Below are 8,466 nucleotides of genomic sequence, written 5' to 3' on the forward strand. Positions count from 1 at the left end.
CACCACATAAACAAATTAAAAAACAAAGACCATATGATTCTCTTAATTGAAGAAAAAGCTTATGATATGATTAGAACACTTAAGAGAATTGGTATAGAAGGGACTTTTCTCAAATTGATAGAGGCAAACCCACAGACAATATCATATTGAATGGAATCAAATTGAAATCATTCTCACTCAGATCAGGAAACAGGCAAGGTTGTCCATTGTCCCCATTGCTCTTTAACATCATAATGGAAGTCTTAGCCATTAGGGAAGAAAAGGCAATCAAGGGTATTCACACAGGATCTGAAGAGATCAAGCTCTCACTCTTCATGGATGACATGATCATATATCTGGAAAACACCAGGGACTCTTCTACAAAACTCTTAGAAGTGATCAAGGAATACAGCAGCGTATCAGGTTACAAAATCAACGCCCATAAGTCAGTAGCCTTTTTATATACCAACAATAGTCAAGCTGAAAAAAACAGTCAAGAACTCTATTCCATTCACAGTAGTGCCAAAGAAGATGAAATACTTGTGAGTTTACCTAACAAAGGACAGGAAAGATCTCTATAAAGAGAATTATGAAACTCTAAGGAAAGAAATAGCTGAAAATGTTAACAAATAGAAAAACATACCTTGCTCTTGGCTGGGAAAAATTAACATTGTTAAAATGTCTATACTACCTAAAGCAATATATAATTTTAATGCAATCCCTATTAAAGTTCTATTGTCATACTTTAAAGATCTCGAAAAAATAATACTTTGTTTTATATGAAATCATAAAAAACTTCAAATAGCCAAGACATTACACAGAAACAAAAACAAAGCAGGAGGAATCACACTACCAGACATCAGATTATACTACAAATCCATTGTGATCAAAACAGCATGGTATTGTTGGCACAAAAACAGAGAGATAGATGTATAACAGAATAGATAGCCAAGAGATGAACCCAGCTACTTACTGCTATATGATCCTTGACAAGCCAATTAAAAACATTGAGTGGAGAAAAAATTCCCTATTTAACAAATGGTGCAGGACGAACTGGCTAGCGACCTGCAGAAAACTGAAATTGGACCCACACCTGTCACCACTAACTAAGATAGACTCTCATTGGATTAAAAACTTGAATTTAACACATGAAACTATAAAAATACTAGAATAAAATGTACGGAAAATTCTTGAAGAAATTGGCCTAGGCGAATACTTTATGAGGAGGACCCCCTGGGCAATTGAAGCAACATCAAAAATATTCTACTGGGACCTCCTCAAATTAAAAAGCTTCTGCACATCCAAGAACACAGTAAGAAAAGCAAGCAGACAGCCCTCAGAGTGGGAAAAGACATTTGCTGGTTATGCTTCCGACAAAGGTCTAATAATCAGAATCCACAGAGAACTCAAACATATTAGCAAGAAGAGAACAAGTGATCCCATCTCATGGTGGGCAAGAGACTTAAAGAGAAACTTCTCCAAAGAAGATAGACACATGGCCTACAGACATATGAAAACATGCTCATCATCCCTAATCATCAGAGAAACGCAAATCAAAACTACTTTGAGATATCATCTAACACCAGCAAGATTAGCCCATATCACAAAATCCCCAAATCACAGATGCTGGCAGGGTTGTGGAGAAAAGGGAACACTCCTACACTGCTGGTGGGAATGCAAACTAATACGTCCCTTTTGGAAAGTCATATGGAGAACACTTAGAGATCTAAATATAGATCTGCCATTTGTTCCTATAATTCTTCTGCTAGGTATATATCGAGAATACCAAAAAGCACACTACAATACAGATATCTGTACCAGAATGTTCATCTCAGCCCAATTCACAGTCGCTAGGTCATGGAAGAAGACCAAGTGCCCATCGACCCATGAATGGATCAATAAATTATGGCATATGTACACCACGGAATACTATGCAGCCCTAAAGAAAGATGAAGACTTTACCTCCTTCATGTTTACATGGATGGAGCTGGAAAATGTCCTTCTTGGCAAGGTATCTCAAGAATGGAAGAAAAAGTATCCAATGTACTCAACACTATTATGAAACTAATTGTTAACTATCATAGGAAAGCTATAATTCAAATGGAGTCCAAGAATATCGGGAAAGGGATGAGGAAGGGGAGGGGAGGGGGAAGGACGGGTGAAGCGAGGGTGTATGTGGGGATCACACCTATGATTTTTCCTATAAGGGTACATGTGAATCTTTCTAAATGTTGAATATAAATGTCTTAACACAACAATTATGAGAATGACATTTTGGCTATGTTGGCCAATTGGATGAAAGTATTTCAAATTGTATATGGAAACAACACACTGTATCCTGGGATAGAATTAATGTGCACAAATATGATCTAATAAAAATAATGTTTGTAATAATATTTTGGATAAATTTTATTTAGTTTTTTCATTGCTGGAAATTACTGAAGGGGAAGTGCATGTTTCCTTATGAATGGATAGAGATCAGTTAGCATGGCTTTGCTTGTATTTTTGTGTGCACCATTAGTTTTATGCTATGAGTTATGGTTATGATTGTTTAGAAATTAAAATTTGGAAGATATCCCATGTAAAGTTTAAAGATCTTGTTTTGTGTTGGGATCTCACTAGTTTCTCAGGGATGTTGGATGAATCATGTCTCCTATCAGCATCTCAGTTTCCTTTTCTCTAAAATGGTAATAATTTCATATTGTATATTCATCAAATAGTTTGTGAATAAAATCAAATGCAAAATACTTTTTAGAGCTATATAAATGAATATAGGATTGGAATAATATTAACTTTATTTAATTTGTTAATTTATTTAATCATTACACGAATATTTATGAGGCACTTATTACATACCAATATAGAGCTAGGGAAACCAAACTAAAGAAAATCTGTCTCCTGCAATTAGGAAGTTTCTAATCTAGCAAAAGAGATAGATGTGTGAAAAAACAAAAATTATAGTGCTGTATGAGCCAAGAGGAGGGGCTGAACAGTAACCTTTGGAAGGGTTTCTCAAAAGAATTGAATTTGAAATGGCCTTGAATTTTGTTACCACCATGCAGAAAGGAAAAAAGAATTCAAGTAGAGAAAGAAAAATGTGCAATATTACTCTGGCAGAAGAACATGAAGTGTGAAAAAAGGAAAAAAGAACATGAAGTGATAAGGAAATGAAAGGAAGTATGAGAACAAAGTGGTAAACAGGATTGACAGGTATCCTAGGTTGGTCTCTGTGTAAACAAATCCTATGATTAGGATTTATGTACAAATTATTTATTGTTTCCAGGGCAAATCATAAGACACAGAGAGAATCAGGGAAGAAAAAATAAAGAAGGCATGCAAAGGTCTAATTTCAGGCAATTTCCCATATAAAGTAGTTTCAGCCTTGTCCTCAGGATAATTCTGAAATATAAGTCATCCCTAAAAATTGTCTGACTTGAAGACAAAGACCTAGCATTTCCTACTTCTGCACATCAGCCCTTTGTCCAAGGATCACCCCAAGGGATGTCAACTCCCAGCTACTTATTTTTCTCTGTTTTTGAAAGAAAAGCAACTCTAGTAGCTAGATAGGTCCCTTAAACAGTGTTGAAGGTAGAGATCTTTGGAGGCAAAAACACACCTAAACTGGAAGAGGAGTGCCCAGATATAATAAAGGGATGCAAAGGGCATAGGGCTCTCACATAGGCAGTATCTGCTATAGTTTGGGTTGCTAAGATAGTCTAAACTAGATTTGTGGATAATCTTATAAGCCAGTGGTCTCCAAAAATGTTTCCTTTGCATGCCTGCTAAAATATTTTTTTAAAGTAACATGTACTGCCTCAGGGACTTTTAAATTATCTTAATCAAATTAAGATGGCATCTAATATTAAGCCACCATTATTCTAATACCCAAACCAGACATAGACATTACAAGAAAGGAAAACTATACAGCAATACCTCTCTGATCTTAGATTCAAAAATGCTCATTAAATTATTAACAAATCAAACCAAACCATATATTAAATGGATAATACATCATGACCAAGTAGGGTTTGCTTCACAAATGCAAGTCTGGGTTAACAGTTGAAAACCAATCAAAGTAATTAACATCTTAAGAGGCCAAATAAAAAAGCCATGTGATTATATTAATAGGTAGAGAAAAGTATTTTGATAACATACAACATCAGTTCAGAAAAATATTCTTGGAAAACCAGGAAAACAAGCCAACTTCCTTAATCTAACAAAGAGTGTATAGAGAAAAAAACTACACCTATAGTTTTCATATTTTATAGTGAGAAACTAAGCGCAATCCCCTTAAAGTGAGAAATAAGGCAAAGATTTTCTCTCTAACCACTCCTATTCAACAAAGTACTGGGAGGTCTAGCCAATATAAAAAGGCAGAAAAGGAAAGATAGAGACTTTACCACCTTCATGTTTACATGGATGAAACTGGAAAACCTTCTTCTTAGTAAAGTAGCTCAAGAATGGAAGAAAAAGTATCCAATGTATACAGCCCTATTTTGAAACTAATTTATAGCTTTCATAGGAAAGATATAACCTAATTATAGCCTTTGAATATAGGGGGGAGGGGGGTGGATGGGTGGAGGGAGGGTGATTGGTGGGGTCACCTCTATGGTTTATCTTATAAGAGTACAAGTGAATCTTTCTAAAAGCAGAGTATGAACGTCTAAATAACTAAGAAAATGACATGAAGGCTACGTTAACAAGTTTGATGAAAGTATTTCAAATTGTATATGAAAACACCACACTGTACCACATGATTGCATTAATGTACACAGCTATGATTTAGTAAAAAAGAAAAAAAAGGAAGAAAAGAAAAATAAAAAATGTGGAGATTGGATAGGAAGAAATAAGACTATCTTTATTTGAGACAATATAATTGTCAATGTAGAAAAATCCAAAGAATCTATAAAATAAACCTTCTTTATAATAAGTAAATTTAGTAAGGTTATAGGACACAAGTTCCATAAAAAATGCCGGTTGTATTTTTATAAACCAGAAATTCAAAATTGAAATTAAAATCATGATACTATTTATGACAACATGAAGTACTTAGGTATTATGATTAGTTTTCTGATATGTCAGCTTGCTTAGGCTACAGTTTCTGGTCATTCAATCTAGTTGCTGCTGTGAAAGGACTTTTCAGATATAAGTCCCTAATCAGTTGATTTTAAATAAGGGAGATTATCCCAGACTACTGGTGTAGGCCTGACTTAATCAGTTGAAAGGCCTTAAAAGCTAGGCTAAGAGGATTGAGAGAGAAAAAGAAAGATGAAAGATGGGGGGATGCAGCAGAGCCAAGATGGCGGACTGTAGCCAGCTTTTTACAGAAGGAGGCTTAAAGGACAGAAGTTTAGCAAGGGAGCTGATGCTTTGGAGCAGAGCCAAGTGAGAAGATTGAAGAGCACACTTCAACCTTCCTGAGGCAAGCTGCAACCCCAAAAATATAACCAAAAGGTACAAAATCCACAACGAAGTGGACGGGAGTCCCCTCCCCCACAACAAGGACCCACAGTTTACTCCATACAAACAGTGAGCAGAGTTCAAACTTCCTCCCACTCTATCCCATTGGAGAGACCCCCTAAAAACTGGACCTCCTACCCCTGCTGGCATGCCACAGCACCCTCCTGCCAGATATAAAACTGTAAAACTGTATAAAACTGTATATATTCCCCACCTGCCACATTGAACTCTGAGGAGTCCCCACCTACCCATTCCGAGGTCTGGAGCTTTATTACCTATGGAGTCCAGATTCTTGGGCATCTCCTTGAGAGAAGTGGAGGGGGAAAGGGATGGTGCTGCTCTGTGCTGACTGTGGCACAGGTGTGAGGAGAGGAGAACCAGCGTGGTGGAAGCCAGAGCAGCAATGGTGGCATCCTGAGCTGCGAACTGATGCCATTCCAGGACCATCTCTCTGGGAAACCAGAGGTTCCGGACAGCAGCCACTGGTGGAACGTAAGTAAAGAGACGATTAACAGCAGCCCTCAGGGTATAATACAGCTGAGACAGATAAAGTGGGCGACAGAGGCTAGAATTGACACCTGAGTGTAAACTGCTATTTGTCTGCTGCCCAGAGCTGAATGCAGCCTCTGACTTGCAGAGAAATCTAGCCAGACAGAAGTACGCAAGTCCTCCCTGCCGAACTCAGATTTCTGACTGATTTTGCCAGTTGTAAACCCCAGAAGCAGTTGCCTACTGGAGTGAATAGGGTCACAGACCTGTGGGATTATGAGTGACTGGGTGCAAGGTGGGGAAGGAGGTATTAACCTTCACAGACTAACACATCTGCTGGGTGGGTCCCTTTGCCCTTACAGAGCACTGGAGCAAGTTATATCTGAGCTGCGAGCAGACCCCTCTTATCTAGCTGCCAGAGACATTCAAACTCTTCCACCTGAAACTGGTGCTGACTGGGACAACTGATTTGGACCCCTTAAACCAGGCAGACCACTCAGGAACTATTCAAAGGGGCACCCTGGGTGTATGGTTGAGGGAAGGTTTGAACTGTATAAAACTGTACATATTCCCCACCTGCAACATTGAACTCCGAGGAGTACCCACCCACACACCCCGAGGTCTGGAGGTTTCGAGTCCGGATTTTTGGGCATCTCCTTGAGAGAGGTGGAGGGGGAGACAGCTGGTGCTGCTCTATGCTGACTGTGGCACAGGCGAAAGAAGAGGAGAACTGGGTTGGAGGAAGCCAGAACAGCAACAAGGCATCCTGAGCTGCGAACTGATGCCATTCCAGGACCATCTCTCTGGGCAACCAGAGGTTCCGGACAGTAGCCACAGGCAGAACGTAAGTAAAGAGATGATTAACACCAGCCTTCAGGGTATAATACAGCTGAGACAAAGGAGGTAGGCGGACAGAGGCTAGAATTGACGCCTGAGTGTAAACTGCTATTTGTCTGCAGCCCAGAGTTGAATGCAGCCTCTGACTTGCAGAGGAATCTAGCCAGACAGAAGCACGCAAGCCCCCCACCCATGAACTCAGATTTCTGGCTGATTTTGCCAGTCGTAAACCCTGGGAGCAGTGGCCTAATGGAATGAATAGGGTCACAGACCTGTGGGATTACGAGTGATTGGGTTCAAGTTGGGGAAGTAGGTATTAACCTTCACAGACTAAAACATCTGCTGGGTGGGTCCCTTTGCCATCATGGAGCACTGGAGCAAGTTATATCTGAGCTGCGAGAGCGGACCTCTCTTATCTAGCTGCCAGAAATGCTGCCGCTGCAATTCCCCCACCCCTGGCTGCTCCAGGGGGCTGAACTAGGACAGATCTAGCCGCTACAGTTCCCCTGTTCCACCAGTTGCCCCGGCGAGGCTAAACTAGGACTGATCCGACTACTGCCAGTCTCCTTCCCCCTGGTTGCCCCAGCAGGCCAAATGAGGTCTAATCCGGCTATGCACCCTTCTGCGAGGCTGCTGACGTTCCACTGCACCCTGGTTGCCCTAGCACCCAAAAACTAGAAAAAGACAATAGCCACGCTCTGCCTGTCTCTCTGGGCAACTAGAAGAAGACACCAACTGAACAGTTCTGATAAGGCCTCCAAACAAGGTAAACTCAGCAGAAGGTGGAATCAGCAGAAAAACTCTGGCAACTTGAATAACCAGAGTATATCAACTCTTCCAAGGAAAAATGGGGTAGATGCAATCGAAGACACTATCCATAAACAGATGGCTGAGATGTCAGAAATCGAGTTCAGAATGTGGATAGCAAATAAGATTAACAGAATGGAAGAAAGGAAGGAAATAGAAGTTCAAGAAATTATTCAAAAGATTTCTCAAGAAATTATTCAAAAGATAACTCAAGAAATTATTCAAAAGATGACTCAATAACTCAATGATTTCAAAGATAAAATGATCAAAGATTTTGAAATACTGAGACAAGAGGTTGAAGCCCTCAAGGATCTGAAAGATACAGTGAAATCCCTCTGTAACAGAGTGGACCAGGCAGAAGAAAGGATCTCTGATTTTGAAGACAAAGCTATTGAAGAAGCCCAGGAGCACAAAAATCAAAAGAAATGGAGAGCAAAAACTGATCTCACTTTCAGAGAACTCTCGGATAATTTGAAGAAAACTAATATTCACCTTATAGGAATGCATGAAGGTGATGAAGTTGCTTCACAAAACACAGAGGCTCTTCTTCATGAAATTATGAAAGAGAACTTTCCAGACATGCCAAGAGATTCCGAAATTCAGATAGCAGATAGTTTTAGAACCCTGGCACAACTCAACCTGAACAAGATATCCCCCAGACACAACATAATTAACTTCACCAAAGTTAAGATGAAAGAGAAAATACTGAAAGCAGTCAGACATGAAAAAACAATAACCTACAAGGGGAAGAGTATTAGGATGACTGCAGATCTCTCAGCTGAAACCTTTCAGGCTAGATGAGGATGGTCATCAACTTTTAATCTCCTAAAACAAAATAACTTTCAACCCAGGATCCTGTATCCAGCTAAACTGAGTTTCATCTATGATGGAGAA

The sequence above is a fragment of the Otolemur garnettii genome, unplaced genomic scaffold (assembly GCF_000181295.1).
Source record: "Otolemur garnettii isolate 467f Iridium unplaced genomic scaffold, OtoGar3 scaffold00192, whole genome shotgun sequence".
In the NCBI taxonomy this organism is placed as follows: domain Eukaryota; kingdom Metazoa; phylum Chordata; class Mammalia; order Primates; family Galagidae; genus Otolemur; species Otolemur garnettii.